Raw genomic sequence first — 26994 nt, forward strand, 5'->3', positions numbered from 1 at the left:
TTCAATCTTATTATTACGCAATCGTTTTTATTGATAAAAAATATTTTGAGTTTTTCTATTGACTTAGAGAAAAATATAGAAAAAAAATTTTAACAAAGAAAAAATGGAATCCAGAAAGACGCTAAGTAAGAAATACTAATTAAACCATTAAAAAAATATAAAAATGAAGTAACCGAGATTCGAAGCGTCCCTAGTATTTATATTCCCTCGGCTTTTACAAATGACCAAGGTAATATGTTATATTAAAAGTAAAATAACACTCCTTATTGATATATTCCCTCGGTTTTATGGATAACCGAGGTAAAAGGTTGTTAGCATGACACTACCAAGAATTATACTTTCGGCTTTTAGCATTTCGAGGTGAAATTTTCGTCATAAAAAGTGTTATTTGTAGTAGTGTGAGCATGAGACTTTAGTAAAGCATACAACAACAACAATAATTCTTGATCTTCATCACCAATCTTGAATTCGATATTCTCAAGATCAAGAATCAATTTGTTGAGCATATTCAACTACTCAACTAAGACTTTGTCTCCACTCATCTTGAATGATTACAAAGCTTGCTTTAGGTAAAGACAATTGACCAAGGATTTTGTCATATACAAACCCTCGAGTTTTGTCCACACACCAACTGCAATTTTCTCTTTTGAAACATGCCGAAGAACCTTATCACCAAGGCTCAATATAATGACATTGTGGACTTTCTCGATCATCATAGTCTTCTCCTTCTCCGCTAGGGCATCATCCACCTTCTCTAATCCTTTCAACGCTTCTAACAAATCCTGCTGAAAGAGTATGACTTGCATCTTCAAGCACCACAAATCAAAATCATTCACACTGGTGAATTTTCCAATCTCATACTTTATTGACGACATCTTCTTCTCCACGTTCATCGCACCCGTTTGTTGTAATGAAGTATTGTCAAGAATAAATTGAAATTATGAGAAAGATTGAGTTTTTTGAATAAACAGGAGAAACCCTATTAGGATTTCATGAAAGAGAGAGAAAAGGGAAGAAGAAGGAGAAAGGTTCAGAATTGGTTAAAATTGTTTATCTATTCGCTTACTTAATTAGGATTCAAACATTACAAGTGAATAACAACAACTAACTCCTCCAACAACCTAAGAGAACTACTTTATTTATAGACTACTAAGCTAACTTAAGCTACAAGTTAACTTAAACAATTGGGATAACAAACATGCCCAATTCGACATGCTAACAATCCTAGCAACTCGACTACTGAATGCTTGAGTATACTTCGACTACAGCACGCAAGGTCAACATGTAAATAGACTTCGACTACATGCTAAGCGTTTGTCGAACCAAGAAGCCACCCTTGTTGAGACTAGAATTCGATCCAAATTCTCACATAATGAAACATACATTTCAACATAGTACAACATACAATTTAATGCAGAAACAAAATAGACAAACAAACATTTATAAAATTAAAGTACCAACAAGTTGATATTTAGGAATACCTTGATCTATTAAATAAAAGTCTTCCTTAATGATACTCATAATGTCTTGAACAATCTTTAAATAAGAAGAAGAGATAATATGCTTATGTCCGTATATTAGGGATCATAACCTCTATATATATATATATATATATATATATATATATATATATATATATATATATATATATATATATATATATATATATATGATTTAGAATTTTCATTATTCTGAAATGGATTCTAACAAATCAGATTTAAAGTTGGAATGTTGGGCCAATATCAATCTAATTACTAAATGGTTTAGTGAAAAATTGTTCCTAGGATCCTTTAGTAATTACAAAGAACATTATAACTTCTTGAAGTGGTTTGCCACTCAAATTTTGAAGGAAGTGTGAACTCAAGAAAATATTCTTTTTAAGTATATTTTTCTTTTAATCGGAGAAACAATACTATGGAAAAGTGAAAAACAATATTTGATTACTATTTTTAAAGTATAGTGCGAACAAAATTCATAGCATGCTTTGAGGTAACAATTTAAGCATTGTAATCAGGGAAAAGTTGGTATTGTCGACATCATAACTAGGCCGACAAATGATACTTTTAATATGTAAATACAAATTTAAAAATATTAATTTGTTAATACATCCCACTATCACCGTCACATAATCAATCAAAACGCTACATATCCATATTTTTATAAATTTTTCTTATTAACCGAGTATCTTCTTTGTAGAACTGTATAGACTAATCTTTCAGAATTAAAAAGATTTATCATTGTTGAATTTACATTTAAGGTTAAATTGTAAGAAATTTTTATTATCTCATTCAAATATTTTTGAGAAAATCATTAATTAATTAATTTGAGAAAATCATAATAATTAAAAGTTGATCCAACTTTATTATACCTATATATAGTATGCTCCTTTTTCTTTTGTAATATTGCTATAGTGTGTAAACCATTATAGTGTTTGGCACAAACAAAGCAAATTTATCCGCATGCCGAATTGGTTTTCGACTATCCATAGCTTATTGTAGACGAGAGACAAAACAAGGTGTATTGACACACCACCGGGGTCTCACTTGTTCCCATTCATGGTGCACTTTTTGGTCGATTCTAGTTGGAGGCTTGGAATAAAAAACATGTCACATTTTGTGATTAGAATTACCTTTTGTTTTTGTCGGTGATGTGGTTTGTTGTAAGAGGAAAGTTCATAAAGTCTCAACCGTAAGCGACAGAAAACATTATAGCTAAGAGATTAGACAAAAGAACTGAGAGATCTCTAAATTTTGTTGTTAAAGTTCTTGTGATTTGACTCCATTGTTTGCTGTTGGTTTTCATAATCATTTTGTGTTTGTTAGCTGTACCCAATATCGATATACTTCAAGTTAGTTGATGCGTGTTTTTGTGCTAGCTAATATTATTGGGTTTTCATGATGTATCCATCCATATAGGTAGATTGCAAAGAATCTAGATAAGTTCTGAATCCTAATGTGTCGTGCATTTGTTGCTTCATCGTACTATTATTAACACATGAACCCATGTTCATCGGAAGGTATAGGTTTAGAGTGCTGCACAAATTTGTTGGTAAACTTTTTTTTAAAGAATTTTTTAATGCATAATGTGAAAATATTTAAATGTTTCTAAATTATGAAAATGTATTTTTAGACGCGCCTAATTCTCAGTTAGTGTTAAAATATTTTGAAGATATATCTTCATCTATTTTATAGAGATGTATCTCCATTTATTTTATAAAAATGTATTCCGGTAATCTATCAGAACAAAATAGTGCATATTGTACTTTGTTTACGTGTATTTAGATAAAGATTTAAACCATATAATCCATATAAACCATACAATCCATATGCAAAAACTGACGTATATTACTCCAAATGGTCCAAATATCATATATAAATAAAGTCGAATACAACAACAAAGTAGCATGAGGTGAAAATAAAATACAATCCATATTACAACTACTAGATACTACTGCACTATTGTGTATGTCAGACTACATCTCATCTGCCTCCTCTACCTCCTCGGGCTCCTCGATCATCAATCCCCATGCCCTCTGGCACTGTTTCCGGTACATCAATGCCCCTAGTACCTCCGTCATGATGGCGTCTGCGTGAGGATGGAGGGAGTGATGCGTCTGTAGGTGAAATTCATCTCCTACGAAAAGAAGAAGATGGAGAAGCATGAGGAGAATCATGAGCCCCAAAAGTAGATGCCTCTACATGGTCAGAGGGAACAAGAGCCTTCGAAACCTGACTCTTCTCCCTCCGCACTGATGCATGTTGTGCAACCCTCTTGTGCCTCAGTATATCATGTCTATCATCCATAATGCCTGAAAGTTAAAGTAAACCAGACAATTAGTGCAAGCAAGCAACACTACAAGTAAGAAAATAAAAAATTAAAAAACTGAGAAAATTCTGGAGATCGATCTCCGATTACTAAGAAAATTAAACATTGAAAATTTTTCAGAGATGCACTCTGGAATTTTCTACAACACAGATTGCGTCAATAACGCAAATGTACACATGCAATCACAAAAAATAATGTTTTGATCATCCTTTTCAGCCAACAAACGTGTTTTCCACTATGTCTAAACTATCATACATGCAATTTCTACTCATTTCTAACCTTAATCATCAATTTCTACTCGTTTACACAAAAACTCAAAAACTTTTCAAAACATAGAAAAACTTACAAATTTCAACTTTGCTTCAGTGTTGGATGATGTTTCTGATGTTGATTGAAGTTCCCTTGAGTTTCATTGTTTGATTTTGGACTTGGTGATGAGAAACAATTTGATAGAGTTTGAAGTGGTTATGAGAAATATCAGAAATGAGGAATGATAATGGTTCTGGCGCGATTTAAGCTCCAAAACATTCCGGAGACGCATCTTCGAAATAAGTTCGAAGATGCGTCTCTAGAATATTTTAACATTAACTCGGTATTTAGTGCGTCAGGAGATGCATCTCTTGAATCTAGGGGCATTTATGTATTTCTGCATGGTGGTTAAAAAACACATAAGGTGCATTAAAATATTTTTTTTATGTATACATCGAAACAGATGTTGTAGAGTGAGGAATGTAGTGCTCATAGGCTTAAGCTTTGGCCCATCTGAGGTGACAATATGGGTTGAGAGCTCAATTTATGTCAATGCATGTATATTTCCTTCATTGTTGGGGAGAATATAAGAGTCGAATGATCTAGAAGGGGGAGGGGAGTTAAATAGGCCAAACTTTTTTTCACAAGTCAAATTTTTACAAATATATGTGTGGATAATAAATAGATGTGAAAGATAATATAGGTTTTATAAAAAGAATATGATTGGATGAATATCACATTTAACTAGGTTCATTAGAAATTACAACAATTTAGAAGGATGTGTCATACCCCAATTTTGTCCGGCCATTTGTGGTTTACCCATAAGATTTCTTTGTTTCAAATGCCCATTTGCATAAGTGTGTTCATAATCTAAAATATGGTTTGAATCTTTTTATATTACTAATCCAAAACTTATTTTTTTTATTAGTAAGTATTAAGAGTCATGTTATTATTTCTATGATCACTATTTACTAGTCCATTTACACATCCCAAATATTTATACCAAGTTCTAAGTTCTTCATGGGTTCCCAAATTAAATTTGCATTTTTTTAGAAACATGTATGTGTTTTTTTTAAAATTAAAAGTCCCATATTTAGATTTTTGTATTTAAAATAGAATTGTGTTTTTTTTTATTAAAAGTCCCATGTTTAGATTTTTTGTATTTAAAATAGAATTGTGTTTTTTTAAATTAAAAATCTCATGTTTATATTTTTGTATTTAAAATAAAATTATATTGTTTTTAAATTAAAAGTCTCATATTTAAGTCATTATACTTAAAATAGAAATTTGTTTTAAAATTAAGTCATTATACTTAAATTAGAAATTTTGATTTTTTAAATTAAGTCATTATACTTAAATTAGAAATTTGTTTTTTTTTAAATTAAGTCATTATACTTAAATTAGAAATTTGTTTTTAAAATTAAGTCATTATACTTAAAATAGAAATTTGTTTTTAAAATTAAGTCATTATACTTAAAATAGAAATTTGTTTTAAAATTAAATCATTATACTTAAATTAGAAATTTGTTTTTTTTTTAATTAAGTCATTATACTTAAAATAGGAATATGTTGTTTTTAAAATTAAGTCATTATACTTAAGTTGGAAATTTGTTGTTTTTAAAAAAAATTGAAATTGATTAGCATAAATAAATATTGAGTTAAATTTTGAAAAAATTAAAAGATAATTACATAATTAAAATTTAATCCAAATGTTACATAATAAAAGTATCCACATAAATAACAAAAAAAAGCTTAAATTAAAATTATAAAAAAGATCTTGCTGATAATCCAAAAAAAGTAGTTACATAGTTCTCCAAAAAAAAAGGAAGTTTCAAATTAAATTTACATATTAAAAAAAAACTCCAAATAATCCAAATTTACACAAAAATCCAAAGGAGCATTTGATTAATTTACAGGTCACAAAAATAATCTAAAAATTCTAAAAATAATTGAATGGAGTCTAATGGTTTGAAGTAGTCTTCAGAGACTTTCTCCAAAGCCAATGGTCCCTTCGTGTAGTGCCCCAACTCAAAAAAGCCAGCGCCCCTTTTCAACCAATTCAACATCACCTCACCTGCAAATGCAAAACCAAATTCAAAGTTAAAAAAAACTGCTTATCAAAATAAGCACTTAAAACAAACTGAAAAATAAATGATAAAGTAAGCAGATTAATTGGTTACACAGTAAACCAAGGAGAACACTCAAGAACACTTTGCAATATCCACATCAACAACCTTAAATCCATAAGGTAATTATCCCACAAAATATGGAAAAAGGATAACTTAACAAGTTATCTCAGAACCTCAGTATTCATCACATATATAACAACAACAAATTAACAGTAATAAAAAAGATGTTTTGAAAAAATCAAACAGAGGAGAACAATCAAAAACGTTTTTTTGCTGTTAAACCCAAACCAAAGTAAAGAACACATTCTGGAAAAAATTCACAAAGCAACAATCAAAACAGTAATTTATAAAGCATCCAAACCCTAAGATTCAAGCCAAGCAATAACAGCATACAAAGCAAAAAAATAAAGGAAAGCGAAAATAGAAGAGGACGGAAAACTTATCTTAAACTGTGGGGAGCTTCGCCGGAGTTGGACTTCAAACAAGTAAATTTTCCCTTCTTTTTTTTGCTCAAGTCTTTGCATCACCATTTACGCTTCTCCATACTGAATAAGACCCTTCTCTTAATTTCTTCAAAACATTACCGTAAGACTTTACATCTTGAATTTAGGGTTTAGGTTTGGGCGTTTAAGTTTTGTGGTTTAGGTTGAGGGTTAACCAAGCTTCGTTTGGCCGTGTGAGAGGGGAAGTTTAGGGTTAGCTTTAGTTTGGTGTTTCGAAGGAGGCCCCCGATCCGGCCATCTGAGAAAGAATTTGAAAAAAGTAAGGTTAGATTTGAACTCAGAAGCTAAAATAAATTGGGGTTTATGTTTAAAAGTTTGATTTTTGGGTGGAGAGTCGCCAGAGAAGATGGCGGCGCCGCCACGGTTGGCCGGCCGCCACCGTCTTCTCTGGCAGTGTTGGCCGTGAGCGGTGGCGAGAAAGAAAGGAGGAATTGCAGAACGCATGAATGAAGAGAGAGAGAAGAAGAATTTGCAAATGAGAGATTTTCTCTTATTTCTGTTTTTTAAGGGCCACTGAGAGCCTCTGCGTGTGCGCCAAGTGGCGCTGTGCTAGAAGTCCAATCTCAACCTCTCCCTTCCACATTTTGGGCCCTCAGACTGGGCTTAAAACCATTTTTTTGCTATTTAAACCCTTTTTTATGATCCAGCAACGCCTAGGTTTGGGTTTTCACCACCACTAGCCCATTCTCTTTATTTTCTTGACTTATTCTTTCTCTTTTATTTATATATTTTACCTATATACTTATAATATATATTTAATTAAATAGTTTAGTTGTTTAAATTATTTTTACAATATTTAAAAATCTTATTTATTTTCATTTCATTTCATTAATTTTATTTACTCTCCCTCAAAGTTATAACTATATTATTATTATTATTATTATTATTATTATTAGTACTTAATAGTAAATATGTAATTATGTTGTTATTATTATTATTATTATTATTAATATTTAAAGGCAAATATGCAATCACTTGGTTATATCATCTTTTTTAATTACCTATTATTTAAAATAATCTAATAAACATTTAATTAATTAATTACATTATTATTAACATCACTTATAATTTAGATAGTTGTGTATTTTGGTGGGGTGTGCGTGCATGATTATGTTGTAGTTATTTATTTATACTGAGTCGCGAGTGCATATGGATGACAGTTTACAACTGTGACAAATTAGGTCGCTTTCACCGATTTAAAAATCATTCGAGCTAATTTTAAAAAGAAACAGATAAAACTCCTCGATTCAACATCGAGTCCATTTTTCAATAACCTTTGTAAGTCGATTGCTTTTTAAGCATCTCCATCAACCTCACATGGCTTACTCTTGGGCCTTCTTACAATGAGACCTATTCGGTTTTAATTAATCGATTAAATGAACTATTCACTAAATAAATTCAATCCATTCACAAAATACAAATTTAAAACCTCGATCCAACATCGAGTATTTTCATTCAAATTAAATTAAAATGCCCAATCACAATCAAATACCATTTCATTTGCGAAATGAAAAGGGGGATGGTTTTGAGTTTTCAACTCCTCTCCTCGATTATTTGAATACGAGTTCTCTTACTCGGTTAGTCAAATAGTCGTCACTTCTATCCACCTAAACACAATTAAATCAAAACATTTCCAAAATAAAGAAATGAAAAGGGAGATGACTTTGAGTTTTTGACTTCTCTCCTCAATTGTTTGAATACGAGTTTCCTTACTCGGTCAGTCGAACAATTGTCATTTTCCACCAACTTATATAACTTAATCAAATCATTTTATAATAAGAAACGAAAAGGGAGATGACTTTGAGTCTTCAATTTCTCTCCTCGACTATTTGAATACAAGTTCTTTTACTTGGTTAGTCGAATAATTGTCGTTTCCTCTACAAATCTCCAAATCTCGATTAAATCAAAATATTTTCACAGTGAGATAAATGAAAAGGGAGATGACTTTGAGTTTTTGATTTCTCTCCTCAATTGTTTGGATAAGAGTTCTCTTACTCGGTTAGTCAAACGACCGTCATTTCTCCGTAAATCAACAAATCAATCAAAACTTTACGAAAAGGGAGATGGTCTTGAGTTTTCAATTCCTCTTCTCAAATGCTTGGATATGAGTTGTCTTACTCAGTTATTCAAGTACTTGTCGTTCATGCCAAAATACATCAACCTTATACGACCTTATTTTCATAAATATTTGGATGAAACAGAAAGCGGTCTAGAGTCTTCTATTCCTCTTCCCGATTATTAGGATGCGAGTTGTCTTACTCGAATATCCGTGTAATCGTCATCCATTCAAAACACTTTAATTATCATCAAATCCTTTTACAATTAAGGATGAAACAGAAAGCGATCTAGAGTCTTCTATTCACTTTCCCGACTGTTAGGATGCGAGTTGTCTTACTCGACTATCCGATTAATTGTCATCCAACCAAAAATATCTCAACACATCAAATTTATCTGTCCTCGCCCTCGTGCGATCGAAACCAATCAAACAAAACGTCAAACATATTAATCCAACTTGTCACCCTCGTGTGACCAAAACTCTTTTCAGAAAGAACATTGTTTAATCCTTTCTAATGCGCACAACAAACTAGCACTTAATCCTCCGCCGAGAGTAGTCAAGCCAACGTTTAGCCTTTAGAATGCGACCTAAACATATGTTCACTAAAAGAGACCAACCAACCGTAGTTCCCCGAACTACGAATGCTTTGATTTCCTTATTTAAGGATACGTAGGCAGGAGATTACTGTATCTTCGCGAGCACACTAATAAAAAACCTCCCATTTCCCTTTCTAAGGTTCTCATCCATTTTCTATTTTCAATGTTTTATAACCCAAAGATAACAAACAAACATAAGTTAACACACGAAACGCACATTAGAACTAAAAGGTTCCCGTTGAGTACAACGGACGTAAGGGGTGCTAATACCTTCCCCTTACGTAATCCACTCCCGAACTCGAATATGGTTGCGACGACCATTATTCCATTTCCCAAAGGTTTTATCAATATTTTCCTATCCCTTTGTTGGGATAAATAAAGTTCGGTGGCGACTCTGTTCGAACGTGATTTTTTCCGCGACCATCGCGAGGAATCGTATTTTTCGAGATGCGACAGATGGCGACTCTGCTGGGGACTAGCTCCAAGCAAGAGAGAGTGAAGCCTAATTTAGTTCAATTGATGTATTGTGTGTTAATTTTGTTTATCTGTTTATTATTTATTCTGTTATTATTATATTGTCATAATTATTGTGATTTATTGATAATCTTTTATTTGGGGTTCTATGGTTGGTGATAGTTTGTGAGATAGGCTCTCCACCCGAGTCTGAGAAAAACCATAAGATTAAGTTGGTGGTTGCGTAGTGGGCGCCCACAAGGAGTCTTCCTTGTTAGGAAGAAACGAAGACCCCGCCTAGAGGATATTCTCTTGAAATATTATTGCCCGACGAGTTTTCGTCACGACGATAGTATTCTCAAGTTGGATCAATGACTCTAGGGACCTTTTAACCCATTATATCCGGTGGTTATGTAGTATTTACCTGAAAAGTCTCAGACTTATTAGGTTAATACGAAAGCCCCAATCAGATGAGATCCCTTGGGCGTATTACTACCTTACAATGGTATTCCCAACCTCGATCTATGACTCTGAGAACCTTATTAGAACCTTGGACTCAAGAGTTGTGTAGTATGGGCCCACTAGGAGTTTTCCTCTTTGGGACCATACGAAGGCCTCACCCAGATGAAACTTTGTTTGGGGATGTTATTTGCAGATGAGTTTTCATCATGACAATAACTTTCCTAGATATTGATTGATGATTTTGGGAACTTGTTACCTTTAGCATTCTACCAAAAGGGTTTTGTTTAGTAACCAAGAGTACCCACTCGCATGACCTATATATCAACCTACATGTGACACGCATAATATCATTCATAGCATAACATTCATATTATTTTATTTCCAAGGAATCTGAGTATCATGAGTTGCAGGAATTCAAGAAACATGGAATCAAGCAAAAGAAACATTTACTCCTTCAAGTTCAAGGATCCCGATCTGAAGAATTTACGTAACTTGGTCTCTCAGATGCACCCTGTATACAGAATCAACTTTGGAAAGAATTATGGCAATTTACTCAGCATCCTCAATCAACAAGTGGACCATACAACCTTGATCACTTTAGCCCAATTTTATGACTTACCTTTAAGATGCTTCACATTCCAAGACTTCCAGCTAGCACCAACGTTGGAAGAATTTGAGCGTCTTATTAGGATTCCTATGAAGGATAAGCCACTATTTGAAGGGACAGATGAATCTTTGCCCCTCTGGGTCATTGCCAGTGCGCTTCACATGGATGAAAAGGAAGCAAAAGACAATTTAGAAACCAAAGGAAATACCAAAGGGTTTTCACTAAGTTTTCCTTTGGAAAGAGCTCATACCCTGTTGAAGGCAGAAAGTTGGGATGCTTGTTACTCTGCTATTGCATTGGCTATCTATGGCATCGTCCTGTTCCCTAATATGGATGGTTTCGTAGACATGACTGCCATTTGTGTTTTCCTTACTAGGAACCCAGTACCCACTTTGTTAGCCGATGTCTATTATCACATAAGTCATAGGTATATTAAGAAGAAGGGATTGATTGCTTGTTGTGCTCCTTTATTGTATCAGTGGTTTCTAGAACATCTTCCGAAGACAGGTGCTTGGGTTGAACAGACAGATATTAGTTGGCCTCAGAGATTGGGATCACTCCGATCTGAAGATCTCTCTTGGTACTCCAAAGAATATATCAACGTAGACATCATATTCAGTTGTGGAGATTTCCCAAATCTACCACTCATTGGAACTCAAGGATGTGTGAATGCTAATCCAGTTCTATCACTCAGACAACTCGGTTACCCAATGGAAGGCCCTCCAGAGGCAAATTCTTTGGAAGCTTTCTTGTTACTTGACTTTGGGGCTGAGAATCCTAGCTTATTCCAGCGAAGCAAAGAAGCTTGGAAAAATGTCAATCGAAAAGGAAAAGCTGAGTTAGGGAGAGCAAATGGGATTACAAAAGAACCATATTTTCAGTGGGTAAAGGAAAGGGTGCAGATAATTAAAATGCCATTCGTCATTCAGACACCTATACCTCTTTCTGAACCTAAGCTCACCCATGTCCCTATTGAAGAAATGGAGGAACTCAAGACCATCATGGCAAAGCTAGAAAAAGAGAATGAAGAGCTGCAGACAAAACTCCAACAAACCATCAATGAGAAAAATAATATGAAGTGGGAGCTTGAGAGAAAAGAAGCGCAACTTCAAGCCCACGTGGAAAAGTTCAACAAGGAGGAGCATAAGAGAAAGAAGATCAAAGTGGGATTAGAACAGGCTAATCATTGTTTGGATACTCTTAAAGGTCAACTACGACAAGCTCAGAAAGAATGTCAAGACAATGAGCGTTGGTGGCATCTAGCCACAAAGGAGAACAAGACGATAAGGGATACACTTGGGGATCAGATAAAAGAACTAACCAATTCTGTTCGTCAGGCAAAAGTAGAAGTAGATCAGGAGCGCCGACTCAAGAAACTAGCCACTAAAGCTTCTAGGGTGTCACCCATGGTATGGGAGGAGAAGTGTCGAGAAGTAAGAGATGCTAGGGAGTCTGTAAGCTATTGGAAGAACCAGCTAGAGTCATTACGCCAAGACAGCTCCATATGGCTGAAAGAGCGAGACTATGTGATTGAAGATTATGAATCCTTTAAGAAGACCATAGACTTCTTACAAGGGGACAGGGATAAGTTTCGTGCAAAACTCGATGGGCTAGTAGGATTCTGTAATTGGGCAGCTAAAGAATTTCCATGGAGGTTGAGAGACGCAGTCGAAGAGTTGAAAGAAGATATCACTCCTCCAGCCATAATCAATTTCGTTCTGCTCTGCAAAGGGTTGTTGAAGAGATTCAATGAGGAACTAGAAGAGTTTCAGGCCAGAAAGCCGGTTGTTTAATTTTCTTATGTCTTGTATTTTGTTCCTTTAAAAAATGTACTTTTGAACTATGACCTTTTTGGATCTCTATGTTATGTATTGGAATGAATGACGTTCAAAAATTACTCCATTATTGCTATTATAAGTATTTTCTTTGTTTCTTCGAATTACTAACGACTAATGAAACTCGAATGAATCCCTGGAAATAAAATATGCATAATATTCGCATCTTCATTATGCATCACACTTCATGAAAATCAAAAACTTACCCAACCTTTTTACCCTTTATCCAGCCACACTGACTAATCGACACCGGTACGAGACGCGAAGCAAATTCAAGATGACATTAGAACAAGTGGAGGCCAACCAGGTTACCATGAGGACAGACATCAATACGATCCAGGAGAAGATGGATCAACTGTTGGAGACAATGCTTGCAATCGCTCAAAGAGAGAGGAGCGAGGAGGAAGAAGCTAGGGCAAAAAGGAATGATGGCACGCCAGGTCCGAATCCCCAAGACGAAAGTTACGTCCCCACCAAGAAGAGATTGGTTCAGATACCAGTAGGAGGCAAAGGAGATGGAGACCGTGCATAACCTTTTGATACGTCTACTCATCATGGATCCGAAATTGGAGATGACCAGTATGATGCATTCTATATGCCTGATCAACCAAAGCCTAAGATACTTTCAAATCCCGCTACAGGTAGGCTCTGTGCCCTGGAAAAGAAAATCAAAGCCATAGAAGGAAACAACATCTTCGGTGCTTCTGCCATGAACATGCGTTTGGTATCGAATTTAGTCATCCCGGCTAAATTTAAAACCCTGATTTTGAGAAATACAAAGGACAGACTTGTCCAAGAAGTCACTTGGTGATGTACTTCAGGAAAATGGCTGCTCATACCGAAAATGACAAACTACTCGTACACTGTTTCCAAGACAGTTTAAGTGGGGCATCTCTGAGATGGTATATGAGTTTAGAACAAGGACGAATTCAAAGTTGGGAGGATTTTGCTGACGCATTTCTCTGTCAGTACAAATACAACTTAGATATGGCACCCGACCGAATGCAGTTGTAAGGGATGGCTATGAAGGAGAGTGAGTCATTCAAAGAATACGCCCAACGGTGGAGAGAGTTGGCTGCTTAGGTAGAGCCACCATTGTCTGAGAAGGAAATGACCGGTATATTTGTGGACACCTTGAAGGACCCATTCTTTGATCGATTAGTGAGCAATGCCGCATCTGACTTCGCACATCTCGTCACGATTGGAGACCGCATAGAAAAGGGGTTGAGGGATGGAAAAATTCCTAGAGCAGTGACAACATCTAGCGCACCAAAGAAATATTCTGGAGGCTTCCCAAAGAAAAGAGAAGGTGAAACAAACGCCATATCCAGGAACTATAAAGGAAAGCAACAAGCTTCATTTGGTCAAGTCGCTGCCGTGGTACCTATACCCTATCAACAACCAATACATCAACAACAAATGTATCAACCACAACATTAACAACATCATCATCAGCAAAATACCGCACCACCAAGACAGTTTAAGTCAAGACCTCCAAGAAGACAACTTGACCCTCTACCAGTACCTTAAAGTCAGATATTCCCATATCTGCAGAAGGAGGTCCTTCTAACATTGAGGGAATTAAAACCAGTTGTTTTTCCGTATCCACCTGGATACGACGCTAATGCCCATTGTGAATTTCACATGGGAGCACCTGGTCATACTTTGGAAAATTGTTTCGCATTTCAGAATCGAGTACAAGACTTGATCGAAGCCAAGGCCGTTTCTTTCACTCCAAGACGCCCGAACGTGAATACCAACCCTATACCGACGCATAAGGATGCTTCTGTCAGTGCCATTGAGGAGAGTGATCAAGGCAAATTGATCCGTAAGGTTGAAGAGATTCAAACCCCCATCACCATGATAGGAGCACAATTGCTGAAGAGCGGTCTGATCTTGGAAGAGCTGGTTGAGGAAGAAAGCAATGAAGAGTTGAAGAGTTTTATACAACAAATGCTGGATCGAGGGGAGTTACAGATAACTTACCGTGTCAAGAGCAAGCGTCAGGAAGAGATAGCCGTGGTAGATATCCCATATGATGAGGTCAAAGTAGAAATACCTATAAGCACATTGGTGATAGAGTTCCCAGCACCATTCGAATATAAAGATGAGAAGGCAGTCCCATGGATATACCAGCCCAGAGCTTTTAAGCAGGGGCAGGAAGATAAACCTTTAATGATTAACGAACCAAATGTCACTTTAATTGTGGGGCCAGCAGGAATGACGCGCAACGGCCGAGTGTTCGCACCAAGAACTGCTGATACGTCTGAGAGAGCTAAAGGGAAGGAGGCTGTTGTCCAGACCCCCATTCCTAATCAGGGGATGCAAGACATACACATGTCTCCTAAAGCTGGTGTCACTCGTGAGGAGGCTGAGGAGTTTTTGAAAATAATCAAGAAAAGCGATTACAAGGTGGTGGACCAGCTAAACCAAACACCTTCCAAAATTTCCATGTTATCTCTCCTACTTAACTCCGAAGCACACATGAATTCGCTGTTGAAGGTATTGAGCGCCGCTCATATCACCAAGGACATAACAATAGAACAGTTTGACGTCGTGATAGCTTGTGTGACTACTGGAAATTTCTTGGGTTTTAATGATGATGAACTACCGATTGAAGGAAAGAACCATAATAAGGCTCTTCACATCTCCTTGAAGTGCATGGATACTATACTGTCAAGGGTGTTGGTAGACACAGGTTCCTCTTTGAACGCCATGCCAAAGACGACCTTGATAAAACTGCCAGTGGAAGGGATAAGCATGAAGCCCAGCACCCTAATCGTAAAAGCATTTGATGGCTCAAGGCGAGCAGTGATAGGAAAGGTTGACTTACCAACCAAGATAGGTCCAACAATTTTTAATATTACATTCCAAGTCATGGATATACATCCTGGCTACAGTTGCTTACTCGGGAGACCCTGGATTCACTCCGCAGGTGCTGTCACCTCCACTCTGCATCAAAAACTAAAATTCATCACAAATGACAAAATGATTGTGGTTGGAGGAGAAGAAAATATCTTGGTCAGTCACTTAACATCTTTTCGGTATATCGAGGTGGATGGCGAAATCACTAAGACACCATTCCAATCCCTGGAAGTGGTAAACATGATGGCCTTCAACAAACCTTGGAAGTCCCGAAATCCGGACCATCCATGGCCTCATGGCAAGGAGCTAAAGCCGTTATGGAAAGTGAAGATGCACAAGACTGGGGCAAAGTGGTGGAATTGAAAGAGAAATGAGACAAGTTTGGCTTGGGGTATGACCCATCATCACACAAAGTTGGTAACCAATCTGACAAAGAGAAGATTCCTTCTGTGGAGAAAACATTCACCAGCGTTGGCCACATCTTTGGCAAGCAGGTGGCAATGATCAGTGAAGAAGACCGCAAGGAGGGGGAGTCCAGCTGGATGCGTCAAGCCGCACCTAATGAAGAACTAACAAACTGGAAGGCTGTGGAAGTTCCCCAAATATTTCAAAAGTAATTTTTATCATTTTTAGACAAAACCCTGTGCTCTGCCCAAGGCATAGTGGCATGTTGTAGGGCCTCCTTTATCTTTTTCAAGAGTTTTTATCATTAATGAAATGACGTTTTGCATTCAAATTTTTGTTCCTTTTCTTTCGTTTTGATCTATTTATGAAAATGGCAATCAATTTTTTATGCACGCACTTTCTAAATAAACCGCATAAATCATAACATGCAGAAACACCACCGAGACTATTGATAACGACACTGCTATGGTCCAATATGACTTTGATTGTCTAATCTACCAAGCTGAAGACGAAGTGGGGGAAGATTGCGAACTCCCTGAAGAGTTGGCCAGATTACTCAAACAAGAAGAAAAGGTCATTCAACCACACTAGGAAGACGTTAAAGTTATTAATTTGGGAACAGAAGAAGATAAGAGAGAAGTAAAGGTAGGCGCAGCGCTTCAAGATACAGTGAAGACAAGACTGATAGATCTCCTCCACGAATATGACGACGTGTTTGCTTGGTCATACCAAGACATGCCCGGATTAAACACTGACATCGTGACCCACAAGCTTCCCCTTAAAGAAGAATGCCCTGCTGTCAAACAAAAGCTAAGAAGAACTCAACCAGATATGGCTCTCAAGATCAGAGAAGAGGTGAGAAAGCAGTTTGACGCTGGTTTCCTGGAAGTCGCTAAATACCCATAATGGGTTGCCAATATTGTACCAGTGCCGAAGAAAGATGGAAAAGTCCGCATGTGCGTGGACTACCGAGACTTAAACAGAGCCAGTCCCAAAGACGATTTCCCATTACCTCACATCGATGTACTGGTGGATAACATAGCTCAATTCTCCGTGTTTTCCTTCATGGATGGTTTCTCAGGATACAATCAAATTAAAATGGATCCCGAAGACATGGAGAAGACCACGTTCATCACTCCTTGGGGCACCTTTTGTTACAAAGTAATGCCGTTTGGTTTAAAAAATGTTGGGGCAACATATCAACGTACCATGGTGACCCTCTTTCACGACATGATTCATGAAGAGATTGAGGTGTATGTCGATGACATGATTGCCAAATCCCAGACAGAGGAAGAGCACATCACCAACCTGGAGAAACTATTCACTCGTTTGAGGAAGTTTAGGTTGAGACTTAATCCTAATAAATGCACATTTGGGGTTCGATCTGGGAAGCTTTTAGGCTTTATTGTAAGCCAAAAGGGAATTGAAGTAGATCTTGACAAGGTTCGAGCCATTCAGAACATGCTTGCACCAAAGATTGAGAAGGAGGTCCGTGGTTTCTTGGGGAGACTAAATTACATCACCAGGTTTATCTCTCACCTTACTGCAACATGTAAACCAATATTCAAGCTTCTGAGGAAGAATCAAGGCATGGAGTGGAATGAGGATTGTCAGATAGCATTTGACAAAATCAAAGAATACTTGCAAGAGCCACCAATTCTAATGCCCCCTGCCGAAGAAAGACCTCTCATCATGTATCTAACCGTGCTCGATGAATCCATGGGTTGTGTATTGGGACAACAAGATGAGACTGGTAGAAAAGAGCATGCCATCTATTATCTGAGCAAGAAATTTAATGATTGTGAGACCAAATATTCACTACTCGAGAAGACTTGTTGTGCACTCACATGGGCTGCTAAGCGTCTCAGGCAGTACATGCTAACTCACACAACTTGGCTGATATCTAAAATGGATCCCATCAAGTACATATTCGAGAAACCAACTCTCACTGGTAGGATTGCTCGATGGCATATGTTGTTGTCAGAATATGATATCCAATATGTTACACAAAAAGCGATCAAGGGAAGCATACTAGCAGACCATCTTGCTCACCAACCATTGGAGGATTACCAATCTTTGAAATTTGATTCTCCAGATGAGGACATCATGGCTGTTAAGGATGTTGAAGACTCCGAACTAGAGGAAAGCCTCGAGCCAAGAGCAGGCTGGACGCTCATGTTTGATGGCGCCTCAAATGCAATAGGCCATGGAATTGGGGCAGTGTTGATGTCTCCCAAGAATTTCCATCTACCATTCACCCCAAAGCTCTGTTTTACCTGCACAAATAACATGGTCGAGTATGAAGCTTGCATACTAGGGTTGGAAGAAGCTATTGAGTTGAAGATCAAGATACTAGAAGTATTCGGGGATTCCGCTTTAGTCATACATCAGATCAGAGGCGATTGGGAAACAAGACATGCTAAATTAATTCCATACCGGGATTATATGCTGAAGTTACTCCCAAAGTTTGACGAAATCACTTTCTCTCATATTTCTCGAGAAGAGAATCAGATGGCAGATGCCTTAGCAACTCTGGCCTCCATGTATAAATTAATATGGCCCAACCATCAACCTCATATTGAGATTAGGCGTTTTGACGAACCTGCTCATTGCCTGACAACAGCAGAAGAGCCAGATGGTAAACCCTGGTTCTTCGATATCAAACAGTATCTAGAGAAGAGGGAGTATCCGGCAGAGGCTTCCAGCCTTGACAAAAGGACCCTTCGGAGGTTGGCATCAAAGTTCCTCTTGAATGGAGAGGTATTGTACAAACAAAACTACGACATGGTTTTGTTGAGGTGTGTGGACAAACATGAAGCAGATCAACTTATGAGGGACATACACGAAGGTTCTTTCGGCACGCACGCCAATGGGCATGCCATGGCCAAGAAGATTCTAAGGGCAGGTTACTACTGGTTGACGATGGAAACCGATTGTTATCATTACACCATAACATGCCACAAGTGCCAAATTTATGCTGACAAAATACATGTACCGCCTACCCCGCTGAATGTCATAACATCACCTTGGCCTTTCTCTATGTGGGGCATCGACATGATTGGAATGATAAAACCCAAAGCATCGAATGGACACAGATTTATCTTGGTGGCCATAGATTATTTTACCAAATGGGTGGAAGCCGCGTCCTATGCGAATGTCACAAAGCACGTAGTCGCCCGTTTCTTGAAAAATAACATCATACATCGATATGGTATTCCCAACAAAATCATCACTGATAATGGGTTCAATCTCAACAACAAGACCATGGATGAGTTATGCGCAACATTCAAGATCGAGCACCACAACTCATCACCCTATCGACCTAAGATGAATGGGGCTGTTGAAGCTGCAAATAAAAATATCAAGAAAATCATCCAAAAGATGGTTGTTACGTACAAGGATTGGCACGAGATGTTACCTTTTGCGTTACATGGCTATCGCACGTCAATACGAACTTCAACAGGGGCAACCCCTTATTCCTTAGTATACGGTATGGAAGCAGTTCTCCCTATAGAAGTAGAGATCCCCTCGATGAGAGTCCTAATGGAGGCTAAGCTAGACGAGGCGGAATGGGTTCAATCAAGGTATGACGAGCTCAACCTTATTGAGGAGAAACGCTTGAAAGCGTTAGGTCACGGTCAACTCTATCAGAGGCGTCTTAAAAAGGCATTCGACAAGAAGGTTCGTCCCAGGGCGTTTCAAGAGGGAGATTTAGTACTGAAGAAAGTCTTGCCCATTCATAAAGACTCTAGAGGGAAATGGACACCAAATTATGAAGGCCCGTTTGTGGTGGTTAGAGCCTTTTTCGGAGGCGCTCTAACTCTAGCAACTATGGACGGTGATGAGTGGCCGCTTCCCACCAATGCTGATGCTGTTAAAAAGTACTTCGCCTAAAAAAGTGGAATAATAAAAGCCGCTAAATCGAAAACCTAAAAGGGCGATTTAGGCAAAAATGGCTATCGCGGTGGATCGAAAACCCGGAAGGGTGATCCAGGCAAAAATTAGGGATAAAAATAAAAGAATTTGACCTGCTGAGTTGAAAACCCGAAAGGGAGACTCAGGAAAAAATGGGTATCCCGGTGGATCGAAAACCCGAAAAGGCGGTCCAGGCAAAAGTTAGGGATTAATTCCAAGGCAAAGAGTTGTACTTACAGACATCTGACATACCCTCGAAGACAAAGAATCGATCTACCTCACTTTTCAAAAGCAAAGTGCTTGGGCTATCAAAGACATAAGGATCATAGCAGTGTGGAAACTCAATAAGAACTCAATTCTCATTGCCATTTTGTTTTTTATGCACAACAATTACCTCATTAAGGAATTGCGTCTTTATGTACAATCACCCATTCAAGGGTCAAATCAATAAAAGAGAATTTTTCTCAACAAAGTGTGCCCAAATCATTTTTTTATTTTATCTGTTTGTTTGCAAAGAACCTTTTATTTTTGATAAACATCACTTTTAAAAACTATTGGAGAAAATAAAATGCATGTTTGAATAAAGTGGTAAAATTGTTTTTTAAACAGTAAGCGGACGAATCCTTTAGTCCTCAAGATTCACTCTTGTCTTTCATAAAGGTGCAGGATTGATTGCAGACAACTATGTTCCTTTCAACTACTGATTCATACCTCTCATAAATGTACTCACGGTATAGCCAGACCAGGGCAAGGCTCCATCACCTTTCCAACAGAAACATTGATAAATCATGGACGGAGTATCGCATGTCGAAAAGTCTGAACCTTTCAATGACTCAGAACAACCCAAATATATTCCCAAAACCACCTAGCAGGGGCATTAAAATTTGATTTCCATTGATAGCCCCAATGATAAAAAAATCTATGCTGTTGGTTTCATACCTCAAAGCGAAATGTCTTAACCGGGGCATATCCAATTACCCAATTGTATTCCTACATGCATCACAAGCATCATTTCATGCATAATTTCCTTCCAAACAAGGAAATTCAAAAAAAAAACAGTCATATCAATCGTCAACATACTCATGCATAACACTCCCACAAAATAGGAATTTCAGCAAAATAAAAATCATTCGCATTCCTACAACCAAATATCCCCAGCAAAATTGCATACTTGCATACATCCCATGCATTATCCCATGCATGGAATTCCCACCTAAAGTGGGGACATTATACAAAAAAGCAAATATAAAATAACAGGATCCAAGGTCATTCGTATATGTCTCAGACATTCCTCATTTCCAAATAAAGTTATTACCCTACATAGGCTCGTAGGGTTATTTCTCAGCAAATCATTTTTCAACTTTTTTAAATAATGATATTCCCAGCATTTTTCTTTACAGTCATTGCTCTCCAAGCAGAGGTTACCCTAAAAAGTCTCTTATGAGCTTTTCCCCTGCAGAGCATTTCTAAGTAAATCTCCCAAGAGGAGTCTTTTCAAAAAATTCCCCCAACAGACGAATATTCGAGATACTGCTTCATTTATCTGAAGAATCTCATTTTTACTGTTTGAGATGCTGCTTCATCAAAATGAAGAGTCTCATTTCAGATTTTTTAGAGATGTTGCTCTAATATCCTCGGAGAGTCTTAGATTCAATTAAAGTATTTTTCCTTTGCTGGAATATTTTAATTTTATCATATAAGATGCTGTTTCGACTCGATACAGAGAATCTCATTTTTACTGTTTGAGATGCTGCTTCATCAAAATGAAGAGTCTCATTTCAGATTTTTTAGAGATGTTGCTCTAATATCCTCGGAGAGTCTTAGATTCAATTAAAGTATTTTTCCTTTGCTGGAATATTTTAATTTTATCATATAAGATGCTGTTTCGACTCGATACAGAGAATCTCATTTTTACTGTTTGAGATGCTGCTTCATCAATATGAAGAGTCTCATTTCAGATTTTTTAGAGATACTGCTCTAATATCCTCGGAGAGTCTTAGATTCAATTAAAGTATTTTTCCCTTACTGGAATATTTTAATTCTATCATACAAGATGTTATTTCGACTCGATACAGAGAATCTCACTTTTACTGTTTAAGATACTGCTTCATCAATATGAAGAGTCTCATTATCAGATTTTTTTAGAGATACTGCTCTAATATCCTCGGGGAGTCTTAGATTTGATTAAGGTATTTTTTTCCTTTGCTGGAATATCCTAATTTTATCATATAAGATGCTGTTTCGACTCGATACAGAGAATCTCACTTTTACTGTTTGAGATACTGCTTCATCAATATGAAGAGTCTCATTATCAGATTTTTTAGAGATACTGCTCTAATATCCTCGGAGAGTCTTAGATTCAATTAAAATATTTTCCCCTTGCTGGAATATTTTAATTCTATCATATAAGATGCTATTTCGATTCGATACAGAGAATCTCATTGTTATTATTTGAGATGCTGCTTCGTCAAAATGAAGATTCTCATGCCAGATTTCCTTTATACTATTCTAGCATCCTGGAAAGTCTTGAGATTTAGCTAGGGATGTCATTCCATCGCTAACGTATCTCGACTGTGACGTCCAAGATACTGTTCTAACGACTCCTAAAAAGTCTTGATTGTTCCATTTTACTGTGGGATGATGTCTTTTGCCATTTCTCACAGCATTTTCTTCCTGTATTTTCTTGCTTTCATTGCCTGGGACAAAATTTGGGTCTTCTTATATTTAATTATCTCCCATCGTGAATGCGTAAAGACTACTGTCATTATCACTTACCGGTTTGAGGTAATTAAATAGGGGCAGCTGTCATACCCCAATTTTGTCCGGCCATTTGTGGTTTACCCATAAGATTTCTTTGTTTCAAAGGCCCATTTGCATAAGTGTGTTCATAATCTAAAATATGGTTTGAATCTTTTTATATTACTAATCCAAAACTTATTTTTTTTATTAGTAAGTATTAAGAGTCATGTTATTATTTCTATGATCACTATTTACTAGTCCATTTATACATCCCAAATATTTATACCAAGTTCTAAGTTCTTCATGGGTTCCCAAATTAAATTTGCATTTTTTTAGAAACATGTATGTGTTTTTTTTAAAATTAAAAGTCCCATATTTAGATTTTTGTATTAAAAATAGAATTGTGTTTTTTTTTTATTAAAGGTCCCATGTTTAGATTTTTTGTATTTAAAATAGAATTGTGTTTTTTTTTAATTAAAAATCCCATATTTAGATTTTTGTATTTAAAATAAAATTATATTGTTTTTAAATTAAAAGTCTCATATTTAAGTCATTATACTTAAAATAGAATTTTGTTTTAAAATTAAGTCATTATACTTCAATTAGAAATTTGTTTTTTTAAATTAAGTCATTATACTTAAATTAGAATTTTTTTTTTTTTTAAATTAAGTCATTATACTTAAATTAGAAATTTGTTTTTAAAATTAAGTCATTATACTTAAAATAGAAATTTGTTTTTAAAATTAAGTCATTATACTTAAAATAGAAATTTGTTTTTAAAATTAAGTCATTATACTTAAATTAGAAATTTGTTTTAAAATTAAGTCATTATACTTAAATTAGAATTTTGTTTTTTTTAAAATTAAGTCATTATACTTAAAATAGGAATATGTTGTTTTTAAAATTAAGTCATTATACTTAAGTTGGAAATTTGTTGTTTTTTAAAAAAATTGAAATTGATTAGCATAAATAAATATTGAGTTAAATTTTGAAAAAATTAAAAGATAATTACATAATTAAAATTTAATCCAAATGTTACATAATAAAAGTATCCACATAAATAACAAAAAAAAGCTTAAATTAAAATTATAAAAAAGATCTTGCTGATAATCCAAAAAAAGTAGTTACATAGTTCTCAAAAAAAAAGGAAGTTTCAAATTAAATTTACATATTAAAAAAAAACTCCAAATAATCCAAATTTACACAAAAATCCAAAGGAGCATTTGATTAATTTACAGGTTACAAAAATAATCTAAAAATTCTGAAAATAATTGAATGGAGTCTAATGGTTTGAAGTAGTCTTCAGAGACTTTCTCCAAAGCCAATGGTCCCTTCGTGTAGTGCCCCAACTCAAAAAAGCCAGCGCCCCTTTTCAATCAATTCAACATCACCTCACCTGCAAATGCAAAACCAAATTCAAAGTTAAAAAAAACTGCTTATCAAAATAAGCACTTAAAACAAACTGAAAAATAAATGATAAAGTAAGCAGATTAATTGGTTACACAGTAAACCAAGGAGATCACTCAAGAAGACTTTGCAATATCCACATCAACAACCTTAAATCCATAAGGTAATTATCCCACAAAATATGGAAAAAGGATAACTTAACAAGTTATCTCAGAACCTCAGCATTCATCACATATATAACAACAACAAATTAAGAGTAATAAAAAAAAAGATGTTTTGAAAAAATCAAACAGAGGAGAACAATCAAAAACGTTTTTTGCTGTTAAACCCAAACCAAAGTAAAGAACACATTCTGGAAAAAATTCACGAAGCAACAATCAAAACAGTAATTTATAAAGCATCCAAACCCTAAGATTCAAGCCAAGTAATAACAACATACAAAGCAAAAAAATAAAGGAAAGCGAAAATAGAAGAGGACGGAAAACTTATCTTAAACTGTGGGGAGCTTCGCCGGAGTTGGACTTCAAACAAGTAAATTTTCCCTTCTTTTTTTTGCTCAAGTCTTTGCATCACCATTTACGCTTCTCCATACTGAATAAGACCCTTCTCTTAATTTCTTCAAAACATTACCGTAAGACTTTACATCTTGAATTTAGGGTTTAGGTTTGGGCGTTTAAGTTTTGTGGTTTAGGTTGAGGGTTAACCAAGCTTCGTTTGGCCGTGTGAGAGGGGAAGTTTAGGGTTAGCTTTAGTTTGGTGTTTCGAAGGAGGCCCCCGATCCGGCCATCTGAGAAAGAATTTGAAAAAAGCAAGGTTAGATTTGAACTCAGAAGCTAAAATAAATGGGGGTTTGTGTTTAAAAGTTTGATTTTTGGGTGGAGAGTCGCCGGAGAAGATGGCGGCGCCGCCACGGTTGGCCGGCCGCCACCGTCTTCTCTGGCAGAGTTAGCCGTGAGCGGTGGCGAGAAAGAAAGGAGGAATTGCAGAACGCATGAATGAAGAGAGAGAAGAAGAGTTTGCAAATGAGAGATTTTCTCTTATTTCTGTTTTTTAAGGGCCACTGAGAGCCTCTGCGTGTGCGCCAAGTGGCGTTGTGCTAGAAGTCCAATCTCAACCTCTCCCCTCCACATTTTGGGCCCTCAGACTGGGCTTAAAGCCATTTTTTTGCTATTTAAACCCTTTTTTATGATCCAGCAACGCCTAGGTTTGGGTTTTCACCACCACTAGCCCATTCTCTTTATTTTCTTGACTTATTCTTTCTCTTTTATTTATATATTTTACCTATATACTTATAATATATATTTAATTAAATAGTTTAGTTGTTTAAATTATTTTTACAATATTTAAAAATCTTATTTATTTTCATTTCATTTCATTAATTTTATTTACTCTCCCTCAAAGTTATAACTATATTATTATTATTATTATTATTATTATCATTATTATTATTATTATTATTAGTAGTAGTAGTACTTAATAGTAAATATGTAATTATGTTGTTATTATTATTATTATTATTAATATTTAAAGGCAAATATGCAATCACTTGGTTATATCATCTTTTTTAATTACCTATTATTTAAAATAATCTAATAAACATTTAATTAATTAATTACATTATTATTAACATCACTTATAATTTAGATAGTTGTGTATTTTGGTGGGGTGTGCGTGCATGATTATGTTGTAGTTATTTATTTATACTGAGTCGCGAGTGCATATGGATGACAGTTTACAACTGTGACAAATTAGGTCGCTTTCACCGATTTAAAAATCATTCGAGCTAATTTTAAAAAGAAACAGATAAAACTCCTCGATTCAACATCGAGCCCATTTTTCAAATACCTTTGTAAGTCGATTGCTTTTTAAGCATCGCCATCAACCTCACATGGCTTACTCTTGGGCCTTCTTACAATGAGACCTATTCGGTTTTAATTAATCGATTAGATGAACTATTCACTAAATAAATTCAATCCATTCACAAAATACAAATTTAAAACCTCGATCCAACATCGAGTATTTTCATTCAAATTAAATTAAAATGCCCAATCACAATCAAATACCATTTCATTTGCGAAATGAAAAGGGGGATGGTTTTGAGTTTTCAACTCCTCTCCTCGATTATTTGAATACGAGTTCTCTTACTCGTTTAGTCAAATAGTCGTCACTTCTATCCACCTAAACACAATTAAATCAAAATATTTCCATAATAAAGAAATGAAAAGGGAGATGACTTTGAGTTTTTGACTTCTCTCCTCAATTGTTTGAATACGAGTTTCCTTACTCGGTCAGTCGAATAATTGTCATTTTCCACCAACTTATAACTTAATCAAATCATTTTATAATAAGAAACGAAAAGGGAGATGACTTTGAGTCTTCAATTTCTCTCCTCGACTATTTGAATACAAGTTCTTTTACTTGGTTAGTCGAATAATTGTCGTTTCCTCTACAAATCTCCAAATCTCGATTAAATCAAAATATTTTCACAGTGAGATAAAAGAAAAGGGAGATGACTTTGAGTTTTTGATTTCTCTCCTCAATTGTTTGGATAAGAGTTCTCTTACTCGGTTAGTCAAACGACCGTCATTTCTCCGTAAATCAACAAATCAATCAAAACTATACGAAAAGGGAGATGGTTTTGAGTTTTCAATTCCTCTTCTCAAATGCTTGGATATGAGTGGTCTTATTCAGGTATTCAAGTACTTGTCGTTCATGCCAAAATACGTCAACCTTATACAACCTTATTTTCATAAATTTTCGGATGAAACAGAAAGCGGTCTAGAGTCTTATTTTCATAAATATTTTGGTGATTATGTCTGTTCGAACGTGATTTTTTCCGCGACCATCGCGAGGAATCATATTTTTCGAGATGCGACAGGATGAAGTTGCTTAAACAAGCAATTCAACAAAATAACATGATTCAATTTTCACACAAGACTTATTGAATT

General features: G+C 35.7%; 1 long non-coding RNA gene across 1 annotated transcript; it reads right to left on the reverse strand.

The window, feature by feature from the left end:
- Nucleotides 1-5831: 5831 nt before the first annotated feature.
- On the reverse strand, nucleotides 5832-25056 carry LOC127082966 (uncharacterized). Its single transcript, XR_007788268.1, has 2 exons — nucleotides 24196-25056; nucleotides 5832-6308 (listed from the first exon to the last, which is right to left on the reverse strand). It is a non-coding gene; the product is annotated as an uncharacterized LOC127082966 (long non-coding RNA).
- Between the last annotated feature and the right edge of the window lie 1938 nt (nucleotides 25057-26994).

The sequence above is a fragment of the Lathyrus oleraceus genome, chromosome 5 (assembly GCF_024323335.1).
Source record: "Lathyrus oleraceus cultivar Zhongwan6 chromosome 5, CAAS_Psat_ZW6_1.0, whole genome shotgun sequence".
Lineage (NCBI taxonomy): Eukaryota > Viridiplantae > Streptophyta > Magnoliopsida > Fabales > Fabaceae > Lathyrus > Lathyrus oleraceus.